The following is a 17432-nucleotide window of genomic DNA, read 5'->3' as shown; positions in this document are numbered from 1 at the left end:
TGTCTTTCAAAATTTGTTTGATTTTGTATAATTTATAATGATAATACTTAAGATATTATTTTATGACAGCACTTTTATAGTTAATATAGGTATTTTCTTATGTCATTCCATTAACTGAATGTGCCATAGCTTCACTAATTCCCTCTTTTTGACATTTTTTTTCCCTATTTTACTATTATAAATAATGCTGTGACTGGTTTTTCTTGTACTTGAAGATAACTTTCTTCACTTCACATGAATTTCTTATCATGTTCTTAGAATATATTTATACAATTAAAATTCACTTTATTAGTCAATGCATGTCTCTCTGGCTTTCTAAATAAATTCTTAAAGTGTCACCTAAAATGCATCAGTTGCCAGTTTCAAGACCAGTTCACGATTTCTTATTTTCTATAATTTGTCCCACAGCTAGGTATTATTACTTATTTTGGTTGGAATTGTGTTTGTACTTGATAATTTTGATAATAGCATCTCAATATCAGATAAACTTACTTGTTTCAGATCAATAGTGAGAGGAAACATCATGCATAAGATTATATGCCATTTATGTTCTTTCCTGCTTTTGGAATGTGCTATTCCTTTTTTTGTTTTATCTGCCTCAAACTTTGATGATTTGCAAATGCTGTTTAATACTAAGAATATTATCTTTTGGCTTACCACATAATTTGTGAATCTTTTCGTCCTCCAAGTTTGTGAAAGCATCATTGTGTTTTCATTGGCACCCATGCCAATTTGTGAAATGGAGAATTTAATTTTTATTTAGCCAGATCTTTTTGGTATCTTATTTTTGTGCTTAGAAACATCTTCTTAATGCTAAAACAAGATTGAAATAACTATATTTCCTTCTAGTATTCTTATGACTTTTACATTTATTTCTTTGTTCCAACCGGAATGTGTTTACCTTTGAAATGTTAGACCAAGAGCTAATATTTTGGATCTAAGTAGGTTTAAGTAACTCTTCCAGCTCCAATTGTTAATACATTTTAGTCACTGTTGGCAATTTTATCTCCACTAGGAATTCCAATCACTTTTTCTAAGCTGATACCCTATTCTTGCTAACTTATTTCTTAGAGATTTAGTTTTCTTTGTCTTTCTGAGAGGGAAGTATACATGGTACCCTGCACCTGGCCTTTGCTGGTCAATCAGTTCTTATTCCTGGAACTTAGGAACTGGCTTTTGGAGACTTAGTCAATTCATTTAATATTGGTCATTGAAACCATAGGACTGGAGAAATCATTTTCTACATGAAGAGGCTGACCTACAGAGAGAGAAATAAAACAATAAAATAAATGCCTAAAAGGAGTGGTGACAGATTTTATGCCTCAAGGAGAAAAAGTAAATCAGGGAAAGCAGCTGCTATGGCTCCTGGTGGATGTTCAGGACATTTGTAATTTATTGAGAGGAGATGCAGTGTTTGCTGAGAGGTACCCTTTCGTCATTCCAATAAATTCTTCTTTTTCACTGAACACTATGGATTCTTTTGCTTGCAACAAAATTATCTCTGATGAAGACTCAGTCAGTTATACTAAAGTGTATTTTTTTTGGATTTTTATTCCCATTTATTGCTCTCTATTTGTTCTTACAGCAGGACCACATTAGCTTAAGTGGCATAACTTCTCAGTACATCTGAATAGCCAGCATGAGAAGTCATCATCATATTTTCCTATGAATATTCGTATACATATATCTTTATATAATATATAATACATATATATATATTTACAGGAGAACTTCTGTATCATTTTATCTTTTTTGCCAAATTAAAACAAAATCCATGAAGATTCTGATTATACTCTAATGTGTAAAATAATTCAGTAAGACAGAAGATTTTTGCAATATTTTATATTGCATACAAAAAAAGTTCCTGTATTAGATTTTAGATTTTCATTGTGTGAGAATCCATGCCTGTGTCATCAAAGATGCACCAAACATTTACCGAGTTCCTATGATGTGCCAGGCCTTCGCCAGGGTAGTGGATGGCTAGAAACAAGAGCAGGACTGACACACTCCTGGACCACAGGCAGTTGATGTCTAGGAGGAGGACAAGCATTAGACCAGCGGTCCCCAACCTTTTTGGCACCAGGGACCAGTTTCATGGAAGACGATTTTTCCATGAATGGGGGGGTGGGGAGGGATGGTTGAGGCAGGAATGGGAGAGATGGGGAGCGATGGGAGAGGCAGCTGAAGCTTCACTTGCTCGCCCGCCGCTCACCTCCTGCTGTGCGGCCCGGTTCCTAACAGGCTGCGGCCCAGTACCAGTCTGCAGCCCAGGGGTTGGGGACCCCTGCATTAGACAATCACTGATTGAGATGACTCTGGAGGGGAAATAGAGACTAGATGATTCCAGCCTTCATCGGTCAAGATAAGGGTTTCAGTGTTTATAACAGGAGTAAGGAAAGTCATTGATAACAGGCTTTAGGCAGAGAAGTGATATGATCCAATTGGTATAAGATATATTCATGAACACATATTTTGGTAGCTTTTTTGTATTATAATTCCAACTGCTTTACATAGGAAAGCTATTGATTTTGGAGGGTATGTGTGTTGTTTATTTGTCGTAATTGTAAGTTCTAAAAGGTTTACAATTTTCTAATTTGAATAGTCTAGGTAGATAATAATGTAAATTTATATAATAATAATATATATAAGCACAATGAGAATAAACCTCTTTATTTTTCCTAAGATTGCCTCTAGTTTTCCCCTGTTCTAGTGCATATCTTTCGCTTTTGCCTATTACATTATTCAAGGTTCAGACAGGGAAAAAAGAACATGTAATGGGTATTTCAGACAGAAATATATTTAATCCAGAGTATTAGAGGCTTATATAACCATTAGGATGGTTGAAGTACTGAACATCATGTAGACCACTAAGAGAAAATTCAGATGTGTCTGGAGTCATGCAAGTCGTCATAATGATTCCAGCTGTCTGCAAAACACATGTCTCTCAGGAGAATACTTTAGAAGAATACCATGAGAAGTGTCAACTAGTAAGTAATCTCAGCTACTTCCTGCTAACAGAATTCGAAATTTCCTATCGGGAGAAATTCTTGACCCACTTTTAGTCCGTGTAATTTAAACAGACTTGAAATCTCAAATCCTGTTCCTATCAGTAAGGATGTTACTAGTGACTGGCCTTAAAAATTTGCACATTCTACTGGTCACAGTGATTAGCTGAGAGTTCAGCATGTTACCAGGTCAGGTCAATTAGTTCCCACCCTGTAAATTTTACTGAGCTGACCTATGTTCCCTGGACTTATTTATTTAACAGAAGGTGATTTTTAGACTGATGTTGGCCATCATTGTCACCACATGGAAAAACTGCCTGAAAAAACCACCATAAAGGAAAACAGAATATAAAGTAGACCAGTCATATTTTTTAAGACGTTTTTGAACAATTGATTTCAGCAACATTTGGAGCTTAGTTTAGAACTGTATTTCTGGATTATATGATCCAGTTTTGCTTAAACGAATTGACTTGGAGTTCTTCATTTCCAAAGAATGGATTCCAATGATTATAGCTATTAAATGTACTTTTTATATTCTTTTAAGAAGCATTTGACTTTCTATTATTGTAATAAGGATTTCTGCAACCATATTACACATTTAGAATATTCCGTGCTGCCATTTTAAAGTTTCTTATGGTGTTAGAATAATATTACATAAATTGTAAAGTTCTCTTTTTCTCACATTAAAAGCTTCTATTGATTGAGATTTTTTTAATTAAATAACTTTAATGTAAAACTGTCTATTACCAGGCATCTGTCTGCAGAGAAATGCTTTAGCAATTTAAATTTATATTTCAAGATTACCATTCTGTTTAAGTTTTCTATTTCTTAATCACTCTGTTTTTGAAATTCATATCATTCTATTCACAGAGATTTTCAAATATATTAGCTTACGAACAGATTGTTCAACTTTCCCTGTGTTTGCTTCTGCTGTATATTTCATTTTATTGTACTTACAGTAGTTTAGGGATGTTATAGTAGTTTTTCCGCTAGTGTCCAGTGGATTGCTTTATAGAGGGAGGGAGGGTGCAGTTAGAAACCTTAGGGAACAGAATTCCCCTACCGGGAAAAAACAATAAGATAAACCTTTGGAAGGATCAAATGATGGACAGATTTCAAATGGGAGACTGTTGCTAAGGTGTGATTCTGACACATGGCAAACAATCCACTGGAAACTAAAAGGGATAGGTGGAAGGAAATGAGTGTTTCTACCCCCTTGTTAGCAGTATTTGGTCTGTTTCATTCTCTCCTTTATTTCAAGCCTCAGGCACTTTGTGACTCTAGCTGTTAATTTCTATCTCTCTCATTTTCTCTTTCCTGACTCTCTTCTCTCTGTCACTCCTACTATACCAGTGTTTTAAGGTTGACCGGTGGCTTGAGTTAATAAAACTTTTTATTCTGTGGGCTTTCCATTCAAGATGACATGTGTGTAATGATTGCTGGTCATTCAAAGAATTAACTCATTTCTAACAAAAAGGGCAGAAGGCCAGTTATCTTTCCTGAATATGACCCTGGGCACAATTTAAACCCCAATAAGGATGGGAACATAGAAGTGACATTGCATGGAGCCAAAAATGAAGGTCAGTAGATTGCTTAAACCATCACGTAGGCATAGGGCCAAGATCAAAGAGAATGGGTGCCAAAGAGTGTTGACACAGTAAATACTCATTAAACATTAAGGAGGTATATTCAAATACATTTAAATTAATAACAAGTATTTTTATTATTTTGTTATTTAATTAAAATATGCCGTCCTTGGTTTTATCAATTTGAGGACTTAGAGAGTCCACCTTCCTCTACAGAAGGACATTTCAATTATAAACCTTACTAATTGAAAGAAGTGACTCTTTTTTTTTGGCCGCGCCATGTGGCTTGCGGGAACTAGTTCCCTGACCAGGGATTGAACACAGGCCACAGCAGTGAAAGTGTGAGTCCTAACCACTGGATCGCTTTCACTTTTTGTTAATAAAATATCTACTTCTAGAATATATTCTATTCTTAAAATTCACAGTTTCAATATGAAATTAACAAAATCAAGTAATAACTGAAAGCATCCTATCTAATTGATAAGAGGTAAATATTTATATTTTTTGTGCTATAAAACACAATTTCTAATTTCAGAAATCCCAACATACAGAAAGTAATTATGGATTTTCAAATAGATCCAGTCTTTGTTATATCTCTGATCCAATTACTCCACATAACTTATTAGGAAATGCCAAGAACTGTCTGACATCTTGATGACAAAATTACTGTAATGGAATAGCAATACTTTATATTTTAAAAAGAAATTTTAAAAAATGTAAACATGAAGGAACTCATTGTTTATTATCAGAAAATCTTTAAAAATATAGAACATTTTAAAAGATGGGCACCATATGATATTATTTCCACTATGATAACCAAGGTGTTATTTTCTTTGAATTCTCCTAACTCACATATAAACACACTGTTAGTACATGCACAGCATTAGTAGTTTCAAAATCTGGTTCTGTGAGTTTTGAGAGAATGATTATATCAGTTTAAAAATGTTTCTTGATAATGTACTTACTTGTTTCTTCCTTTTAATATTCTCTAAATTATTGCATCAACTGTATCACACCAAGAATCAATGCACATGACTTTGGGTATACATGGCTAATATTTTTGAAGGACAAAATTTATCATACTGGTCAAATTTCTTCTACGTTGGTCAAAGTGAGATTTATAAATTTAAAAAGTTAATCATCTTCATGAATTTGATCTTTCGTGTTTTGTTAGTTCCTAATGCTTATATTTTCATATTTTATTGCAATCTTATTTACTAAATTTTCTTTTCAAACTCACATATACAAATGCTAACACCACACACATATTACCTGAAATTGCTTACTATTTCCATGAATACTGACAATTTGTAGAGTGGGTATTCAAACATTATAGATTAGAATTTCTATTTTAAGTGTTGCTTAGTATGTTAAGTTTCAAGAAACAAGCATCTACCTATAATATATATTTATAATATCTTTATTACAATGCATTTTAAATTTACCTTAGTGGTAAATACAAAGCTGATCAATGATTTCTTATTACTTCTCATAATGTAACGCAAAGAAATGTGACTTGAATATGATTTACAGTGTTTTTAAAAATACATTATATGGAAGTCCAAAATCTTTTAAAGGATGGTGAAAAATAAACGTGTAAATGGTGTGCATGTGTGTATATAGTGTGTGCATTTAAATGCACGTATTCTTATGTATATACGTTTTTATAAACAAAATAAAGTTCACCCAACTGCTTACTTTCCATTTCAAATCAATTCAACCTCTCAAGTTTTTGGTTTTTTTTAAATTCGTATGCCCCCTCTTTCAATTCTTCTCTCTGTGTCTATCTATAGAAGTAATGTGATATGATACTGAATCTATCCTGCTTTTCAGGCTTATTGATGGAAAAATTTACTTTGCTTTCCGTTTAAATACATCTCTTTATGTTTTCAGAGATTAATTTGAGGATAAGTTGTGGAAACAAAAATGGGATATGTTGTAGGGAAGAGATGCTATTGTTAATATAAGAAATGAAGTAGTAATTTCATGGCACACAGAGAAAGTATATGAATAAAATACTGCTCTATAATGTTTTCTAGTAAGTAGTAAAATACTACTATATTTTAAGTTTTACTGGCAACACACATGAAAGAGTTTTAAGCAAAAGAAGTGATGCAATAGGCTCCACTGGGCCATTCAGAATCCTCTTGCCACTGAACCTACAGACCAAGGGGTTTGCTGTTTTGGCTGAGTGTTCCTGATTATCAAGAGGAAAGTACATTGCCGTACCATAGTGAGTGCAGAGAAGAATGTTCCTGGAACCTATGGGATTGACTCAGGTCTTATTGTAAATATGAATGGAAAACTAGATAAACCTAAAACAGACAAGACTAGTAAGGACCCTGATCTTTAAGACTGAAGTTCTGGGTCATTTCATCAAGTCAAATATCCTGGAAAAGTTTAATGATATCTAAGAGCAAAAGGAATATGGTATGGAAAGGTGAATAAATAAGTTATAAAGACTAACTCTGGTCTTGTAAACAATGGCTGAAACAAAGACTATACAACAGTATATGCTTCACTTATATATATTAAATATAAATAATATTATATATTACATCTACACATTTACATTTATATTACATAAATTATACTCCATCTTGTTTGCCTTTTGTGAGAGTGAACATCTTTATGATTTAATGTTCAGGTTTATGATTATTAAAGTGGTATGGTGATCAAATTAGAATGAGAATGAATGTTATCTAGAGTTAAAAAAGCAACTGATGGATTTGATATCTTTTTTTTTTTGGACAAGGGATTAGTATGTTCTTATTAACATGCACGAAACTTCATTGCATTAGATGGGAGCGTGTTGTTTTTCCTGTTTCTGTTTTCACATTTAAATATATATCAAAGGGGTGTGTATTGATTCTAATAGTAAAGAGGCGGATTGTACTAGATGTTGTCTACTAGATTTTGGCAACCTTTTCAATCCCTCCTAGTTAACTTTAGTATCTCAGAGACTAGAAAGCTAAGAACTGTACTGCTAGATTCTGTTACTTGGATTGGAGACAAAATGTGTTTTTTCTTCATGAGCTTCATTGACAGGAAACCTGCAGGGACGCCAGGGAGGCAGAGGATGCTTTTCTTGGAGTGGCTGCAGCCAAGGGCCCGGCTGCAACAGACAGGACTCTTCGCGGGGCTCGAACCCACATTCTGACTGTGCAGGCGTTCTGAGCGGCAGGCAGCTGCTGCAGAGGCACCACTGGCTGCAACCACTGCTGTTTTCCAGACCTCTGGATCCTCACTGTGGTAGCAGGGCCCGGAAACCAAGTGTTGCATTCCCATAGCAGGCCTGAGTTTTCTCCTCTAACCCTCCAGGGATGTGGAGGCACCGAATTTCCTGTTTGTTCATCCGTTCTTAAAATAAATGAAAAACTCAGAGTTTTCTGTTTCCTACACCGTGATTCCTGACGCACATACATATTTGTCAACCATATTAATAGGTTTCAGAATTTATTTACAATTTCTTGGGGAGAAATATTGGCATCATAGGACTAGATCAGTAACATTTGTTTTATGGGTGATAAGAAATGTAATTATTTTAGAAAACAAAGTATATATCTCTATATAGATAGATATAGAAATAAATATAGAGATATAGATATAGATATATACTTAGTTATTCTCTCTCCATGTTCATAAAATATTAGATTTTAGCATTTGGAAGTTCACTATGTCTAAGATCACTATGTAGCCACAGGATATCAAAAGGCTTATTTTATTTCAAAGTGTGGAAATATACATCCTAAGGAAACTTGACAATGTTTGCATTATTTGTCTCAATTATATATTAGACAGTTACGAGCATGGAATTATGAATTGTATCCATATATGTATTATTTTATTAAATATTGTGCAATATTTTAAATCACATGACAATATTTCAGATTTTGATAGCGTAAAGATAAATAAAACTTGTTTAATTTTCATAGATTTCTTCAACCTCAATTCAAGATTCTAATGTCAAGCCTGCACATGAGATGCTGTAGCCGTCTACTCAAGCTGTTCAGTGAGTCTGAAGTTGCATTTAGCGATGGCATATCTCTCATGGGCTGATTGGCTGTCCTGCCTGTCATTTCCATGGATGCCATTTCTCTTTTATACCTTGCACTTCCAAAAATGTCATATATTTTGTTTCAGAGAAAAGATCTTTTTATCCTTTTCAAATTTCAACATGTTAGTGTAATTTCAAAAGACATATCCCAGAGCTATAAAATATATTAATGGGATTCTAAACGTTTGATAGACATTGAAAATACTTTTATCTGTATTTAAATACCTATGTACTGCTTAAAATATTGAAGTTTGTAATAGTGTTTTAACTAGGTCTATACATACACATGTACAATAGTACAATCCTGTTAAAAATGCTTTCGCTCGAGGGCTTCCCTGGTGGCGCAGTGGTTGAGAGTCTGCCTGCCAATGCAGGGGACACGGGTTCGAGCCCTGGTCTGGGAAGATCCCACGTACCGCGGAGCAACTAGGCCCGTGAGCCACAACTACTGAGCCTGCGCGTCTGGAGCCTGTGCTCCGCAACAAGAGAGGCCGCGATAGTGAGAGGCCCGCGCACCGCGATGAAGAGTGGCCCCCGCTCGCCGCAACTGGAGAAAGCCCTCGCACAGAGGCGAGGACCCAACACAGCCAAAAATAAATAAAATAAAATAAATTAATTAAAAAAAAATACCTAGCTCCATCATTAAAAAAAAAAAAAAAATGCTTTCGCTCGAGATGAACCACTTGAAGCATTTTCATGTATCCTTTTAAGACATTTCTTCTGACAAGGTGAGCCAGTCTTTCACTATGTTAAGCATGGTGTGACATGCAGGGCATTTGGATCCCTTGAATCTTACTTCATCATGGGAGCTTTCAAAATTTAGAGAAAAGGATGGTATCACAAACATTATGAGATACCGTTCTGATGGCTTGCCATCTATCAAAACTATTTCTTCCCTAAAATACTCAAAACAAACAACATGTATGCTGTATTTAGAATTTAAATGTTTGCTATTGACAGGATATAGGCAGTCAATATGCTGTGTATGCACACGTGTATGTTTGAATGTACTTTGTTAAAACTATTACGTGAAAGGGAAATAATAAAATTAGCTCTTGATAGTTTCTAAATAAAAATCACATTTATGTAAATCTAAGACATCACTGAGAGAGGAAGACGTTGTCTGAAAACATGATTTCTCATAGAAATATTTATTAAGTGGCATCTATATGCCAAAGTAATGTAACAAACTAAAAGTAGTTTCAACTTTCATAGTTAATTTCAGTGGCAAACTGTTTTCCATACATTTATATCTCAACATTACCTCTTGAAAGGAAAATTTGAGTTACTAAATACTGACTCCATATCTCCCAAGTTTAGCTAATAGTATTCTACACCTACTCTGGAAAATAAACAAACGACTCTAAAAGATAACATTATATTTATTTTTAAAGATGATGAGATAGCAGATTTTAGTAAATTGGCCATGATCATATGGCTAGTACTGGGTATGGAATGTTTTAACAGTAAAGTAGCAAAACTTCCAAGCATAAGTAAAGAAATTATTTCTACTTAAATGTTTTAGATAGGTAATTGCATCATTAAGAATTCTTTCTTTGTAAAAGTAGTCTTTTGTAAGAGCTCAAAGTTTTGGATTGCTGATATTCTATGACCTGTTTGTTGGCTTATGTAATTCACAAATAGCTTGTAATGCGTCCATAATACTAACTATATCCTAGTTCAGGATAAAAAATACTTTCCCACATCCTTCTATGATTCTTATATTTTTACTTGTAGTTATGCCTTAGATTCCAAAAAAAAAAAATCACAGTTTTTCTGAAAGTTAATTGAAGTTCTAAAGCTCTGGGTGGAAATGTCATGGTAATTTGTTTTTGAAATAATATGGAACTCTACAGCTAAAAACAAAGCATTCAAGACAAAACAAACCATGGTTACTGTGGAAATAAAAAATTTTAACTTCTATTTAGGCTTTCTTTAATGCTTTAATGGGTCTTCTTTGTATTCTAACATTCATGTTATCTTCTCCACAAATAGATTCAACGTCTCTAAAATGTCTAAGGAGGATACTAGAATGTTGTTTCCATCTGCAAACTGCAAAAGTCTTTTTCTGTATGCTCAAACTTATCTGAGAGAACTTTAAATAAGTAGCGACGCAATAATTACTTCCTGCTAAAGACTGATAGATTGATATTTTTGATAGATAATAATTTGGACTCATAATATGCAAACATCCTCCCAAGCTATTTTTTATGATCAAAAGACTACAAATTAATGGCAATCATTATGGTAGATCACTTCTAGAAATCATAGCACGTTCATGGACCTCAATGGTAATGAATTTTAACTATTTCCTTTTTCTTATAGGTCACAGCCAAAGAGATTACATATGTGAATTTCCAGAATGAGAGACCCAGAAAATGCCATGGTTTAGTTCTCCAACTCCAGGTACAGATTTATTTCAGTTTCACTATTCAACTTTAGTGTAAAGAGTTGAGAACACTTTAGGTAAATAATCAAGTAATGAAGAAAAAGAGAAAATGGAGATATGATAACAAAATACCTTAAAGTCCAAGCAGATGGAGTAAGGCTATCATGAACAAGCTGTATAGAAGTCTAAATATTAGTTCAAGAGGAAGGTAAGTAAGAGCATAGATGCAGACTGCAAGTTACTTAGTGATTAACAGTCTGGAGTTTGAGGTCAAATTCTAAACCTGCAATTCAGTAGCTGCCTGATTCTGGGCAAATTGCTTTACTGTCTATGCTGTGCTTTTCCATATTCATAAAATCATTTAACATTTCTAACTTCATAGAATTCCTGTAAGTGAGGAATGAGAGCACGAAAAAGGCACAGCTCAACACCTTGTACATACTGAGCACTCAATACCTTTCAGCTCTTCTATAATTCAGCTCTTCTCAAAATAAGAATACTTTGGGGACCATAAAATGTTAAGTTATGAGGTACCCTTAACATTTTGAGGTATTTTAATGGAAAGTAAGTAGATCCTTTCACAAAATTATCAAAGGACTTCAAAGTAATATTTATTTTATTTATATGGCATAACTCTTTGTAAATTTAAGTATATACGCAGTTTTAATGTAGACCGAAGGTATACACAATATTTTAATTTTTTCAATACTTCCTGCTGGCTTGGGTTCTACAGAGAATTAACATTATAAAACCTGTCTAATTTTTTCTTATAATACTTAGGTATACTCTGTGCTTTATTTTTAGTCTAAAAAGGTTTTGGTAAACTGAGTATTATTTAAAATTTTCACCATTTTTCATGTATTGATTTCCTGAGCACCAGGAAACTGAAATATGCACGTGATAAGTTTAGTATTTCTAACTTTCACACAGGAAAATTTTAGGTAAGGGGATTCATCTTTGTAACAACTAAGGATGGCTTTTTACTTAAATTTTGGACTCCAGTTATCATAATGTCCAATTGCCCTATTCTTCCTAACTTAATTTCTGCCTAGTTAATCATGTATTTATTTTATTTTATATAATACAATAGTGTCTTATTTTCATATTATTCCAGGTTGGATTTCTTCCTGCTTTGTAGAAAAACCTGAGCATGTTTAGCAAATATTTTTGATAAACAGATCATTTGTATATTCTGAGAGACATACAGCACCCCCCTTTGGGGATTTAGTCTCATCAGTCATAGTAAAGAATAGCCTTAATATTCGCCTAAATAAAACTGTAATAAAATGTAGTGATATATATTACACAATAATATACTCTCCAAAGGTGCATTATAAGTGATTATCTGATTATAGGCTGCTTTGGTTTTCAGTGTCACCTTGACCTTTCTTAGGAAAGATAATTGAAAATTGACTGAATACGGACAAGTTTAGCATTCAAAATTAGCAGCAATTTTAATTGTCTAACTATTGTAAATTAACACATTTTACCACATATTTTGTATTTCTTGAATTTCTCCTAGAAAAATTGTGGAAAGGTTACAAGAAGAACAGAAATCAAGTGTGTACATGAAAAAATATAGTTTTTTGCTTCATGACATCGTAAATGTTATACATGTAAAATATCATTTGTGAAGTTTCATTTTTAGGTTTATGTGGGAATAACTTTGTCTTTAAATTTGACAAGAAAGGTTGCTCTTGGCAAAGTTCTATGTAAATAAGTAAACGGTATAACCACAGAAAAAATTTATAAGTTGTATTTATGTAAGATGCTTCAAGTGCTTGTAGTTGTACAAATAATCACACGTGAACAATATTAGAATATATAAAATAATGTTAAATTAAATTATAAAATACATTAAATATCTTGATCTCTCATTTTTCTTAGAAATATCGTTAAACAGTTTTGCAGTAATATTTTGATAGCTCACACATGCCTCAGTGAGTCTTTTTGTGCTCATTGCTGAGTACAATTTATTTAGAAGACTAAAGTTTGAAAAGGATAGATGTATACTGACAGCCTCTAAGAAGATAAATCAGCATATGATCAAAGAAAGTTGAAACACACTTAAGTAGGTAATAAAGAATTAAAAACAACTATTTGTGTCATGTACTTGGAGAAGTTCTTCAGTGTCAAGAAACTGTGCAAAACATAGGTTTGTTTTGTTTTTCATTCTCCCTGTTTTCTATTTGTGGAAATAAACAAAGACTACCCCCATAAGAACAAGCAAAGGCTCTTTATTCAGAGCTTGCAACAGAAAGAGAGTCAGCAACCGTCACGTGCTTTTGGCTGGCAGGAGGGATTGAGAGCTTTACAGTGAGGACAGGAAAAGGCTTTGATATGCTCTGAATGGAAGGGGTTGGGAGGGAGAAGCTGGAGGCAGGGTAAATAGAAGTGAGGTATCTTACATGATTGGTCTGGAAGCAGATTTGACCCTCTCTGGTTGGTCCTGAGTTATAAGCAAGGGTAAAAATTGGGAATCTGGCAGTCACTGATCAGGTTCTGACTCTTCTGGGTGAATTGCTGCAAAGATTGTGGGTTGGCTTGTTGGCTGGTGCTGCAGACACTGTAGGTCAGAGTTCTACTGTCATATCTGGTCCAGCCATTATCTGTGTGCATTTTCAGTCTCTCATATTACACCTGACTGGAGACTAGTTATAGATACTATTATTTTTCCCAAATACAATAGCTTCCTCAGAGCTAGATAAATAATTCTAAATCATTTCCAACTTGAAGTGAATGAAATAGATCATACAATGAAAACAAACAAAACACTATCATGACACAAAATGTGAAATACTGCAAACTGAGGACAGATATTAGAAGTATGATGGAAGAGGGTGAAAGTGGAAGAGGAATCAGAGCAGTAGCAGAAGTGGCAATTATCACAGAGAACACTCAGTGTTACTCAAATTTAAAATTATAAAGGGTAGTCGTAAGAGGTAAGATGAAAGAATTGGGAAGGAGACCTTATATAATTTTACAAGAATTCAGTTTCAAGATGGCAGTATACATTTTTTCCCCTTATTCTTTTTTCTTAAAATTGTCTGAGAAAATATAATCACATTGAAAACTAGAGATCAATTTCAATGAAAAAGGAAACTGCTTGTAATACCAAACCACACCATTGAAGCATGCCAGTCAAATATCATCTAGTCTTTGTCAAACCTGGGGAGGGATCCTAAGCTCTTAGATCTCCCCTCATTTAAACTACAGTTTAAATTCTAGACGGCCTTTCCATGACCTCTTTGCTTAGAGCAATGAAGTCCAGGAGGCTGGGTGGGTCTGGAGAAGGAGAATGTTCCTATAGAAAACCAAATCATCACCAAGGAATGACCAACGCAAGAAGCAGAAGGGGAAGCAGGATGACTGGCTATGTTAATGAATCCATAGCCCTGAATCCTGCCCAAAGGAGCCCACAGGGATGCAGTGAGGGGCAGGGAAGGAGGATGCATTTCCACATGTCATTTAGTTTCTGTTAGGTGCCACCCAACTGCTGAGTGCAGATAAGAGAAAATGTGAAAACAGGGCAAAGGTGTAAACATTACAGGTCAAAAGCTTCATGAATATACAACTGTGATCTTCACTTCTCTATAACTTAACATAACTTGACCATCAGATGCACCATGTTTTCTCCATCGTGTGCCTATCTGGCCATTCAAAAACTCTAGTAACTCAGTCTGTTCCAGTTTGGAAATCTCTTTTGGGTAAATCTTCAGATCAGGGTTCTCTCCCACTCTCCTCCTCTTCTCTCATATACTCAGGAGATTATTTGATATTCAGTTATATTGGGTAAATTTTAAACTCCTTTTGACTGTTTCAAACATTTTCTGAGGCAACAAATGTCGATGGTCCAGAGGAGTAGGAGGAAGGAGTGAAAACAATAAAGAATGCTTAAAGGAATACCTGGGTCAGGATTATCCTAACGTCTGCCACAAAAATAAAATGATAATATTGATGAAGTCACACTATTCAATCCAGCTGAGGATGATGACTAATTGCTCACTTTCCCCATTTCTCTCTGATTGTACAATGTTTAACTGCGAGGACCTTCTGCTCATAACACCTACCCACAGAAACAGGAAGAAGTAATAACGCAGAAAAAATTATCCAGGAAACAAAGAAAATATTTACACTAATAGTGCATCAGAGTGGGCACAAATCACGATTGATATCATTTCCATTTAATGAAGGAGATTGCAGAAAAAATATACTGAAGTGTCTAAAAGAAAGATTATGAGACAGATGCAATTTAAAAATTGAGCTTGCAGAACTTAGAAAATAAAATAATGGGAAAATACAATAAAAATAAGGCATATTAGAAACAATAGTCCAGGGCTTCCCTGGTGGCGCAGTGGTTGAGAATCTGCCTGCCAATGCAGGCGACACGGGTTCGAGCCCTGGTCTGGGAAGATCCCACATGCCGCGGAGCAACTGCGCCCGTGAGCCACAATTACTGAGCCTGCGCGTCTGGAGTCTGCGCTCTGCAACAAGAGAGGCCACAATAATGAGAGGCCCGCGCACCATGATGAAGAGTGGCCCCCACTTGCCGCAACTGGAGAAAGCCCTCGCACAGAAACGAAGACCCAACACAGCCATAAATAAATAAATACATAAAATTAAAAAAAAAAAAATGGGGGGAAACTTTATTAAAAAAAAAAAAAACAATAGTCCAGTATAATTAGCAATGCACCTGAAAATTTAGTGAGCATGGAGTAGAAATTGAATAAGTTGCAAAATATAAATATATAAATTGGAAAGGACAAAGAAGTAAATTCAGTATTAGAGAAAATGAGAAATATGTCAAAAGAAGATCCAAATGTGCATAAATAATAATCATGAGATGAGAGAAAAAAATGAGACAGAAAAACATGAAGTGAAAAAAATGAAAGATAATTATTCTAAAATAGATATGAATCTGAAGACTGTAAGAGCACACCTTATACAAAGACAAATTAATGTAGAAAGATTAACACCAAGAATTTTCCTTATGATATTAGTTATCTTAAAGAAGGAATGCATAGCTTCTGGGAAAGAAAAGCAAATTAGTAGAAGAAAAAAAAAATAGGAGAAATGGAGTCCAGTGAAAAATGAGATATTATACATGTAACAAATAAATAAGATCAGACATCAAAAAAAGAAAAGGAGAAACAGTTTGTCTTCAGGTTTTTACAATGAAAAACAAAGAGAGCTAAGCTAAGAGACAGTGCTGCAATAGTCACGTTCTTTTCTTTTTATTTATTTATTTTTTATTGAGGTATAATTGACATAACCACAACTGGTTTTGTTTGTTTGTTTGTTTGTTGGCCGCACTGTGCGGCTTGTGGGATTTCAGTTCCCCGACCAGGGACTGAATCTGCGCCATGGCAGTGAAAGCGCCGAATCCTAACCACTAGACCACCAGGGAACTCCCCACAATGTTTTCTTATAAAGGGCATGACTCCAATATTTTATATCTGACCATACTGTCTTTCTAACACATGAAAAATTAAGTAGATAAAATACGGTAATTTTTTTAGGAGAAAAACTAGTGGACTAAATTCTGCTAACCAAAAAGTAAAGAACTCTAGAATCCAGAATATTTAATTATTTAAAATAAATGATTGATGAAAATTGTTATAAATAGTAAATGTTCTCAAATATACAAATAAGGAAAAATTGTGGGAATTATTATTTCAGAGCAAAAGTTGACAGTAACAGGGGATGAATTATAAGCACCTCCTCACCCTTTGTACTTGTGTGGTATGGGGAAAATTAAGTGTGCTCTTCCATTCACTAACTTAATAAAGGTTAATTAGCACCTGCTATGCAGAAGACCCTGTTTTACAGGGAATACAATTGAGATCATTGACTTCAGGTAGCTTTCATTCTTGTGTTTGGGGGCTGGGAGAGCGGATAAAGACAATGAACATAACAAATAAGTAAATTTTATGGCAGGTTAGAAATGACAGGTTCCCCAGAGTGAAATAGAGGAGAAAAGGCACAAAGGGACTAATTGCAGGTGGTGATGGATGGGTGGGGATGAGAGACTGTTCTGGGTAGCCTCACAGAGAAGGTGCTGACTGAGCAAAGACTTAAAGAAGGAAGAGAGTAAGCCATTCAGAAATTTGAAGGAAAAGCAAACGTCAAAAGGAAAAGCCAAAACAAAAACAGGTGCTCACTGAATTCATGGCATGAAGCTCATGAGGCTGAGGTGGAGAGAGCCAAGAGGGAATAAGTAAGAGAGGGCTCAGGATATTTTGACCCTTATAAGCAAGCCAACGTGAGAGCTTTCACTTTCTCTCATTTTTCTTGATGGGGAATCAACTAGTACTGAGAAAATTTAGAATAAGAGTACAAAAGGAGAAAAACCCATATTGTTTTTTATTAACCACCACCCCATGAAGGTGGATGTT

The sequence above is a fragment of the Balaenoptera borealis genome (assembly GCF_965194805.1).
Source record: "Balaenoptera borealis genome assembly, chromosome: 2".
NCBI classification, from domain to species: Eukaryota; Metazoa; Chordata; class Mammalia; order Artiodactyla; family Balaenopteridae; genus Balaenoptera; species Balaenoptera borealis.
Note: the sequence above shows the minus strand (reverse complement) of the source record.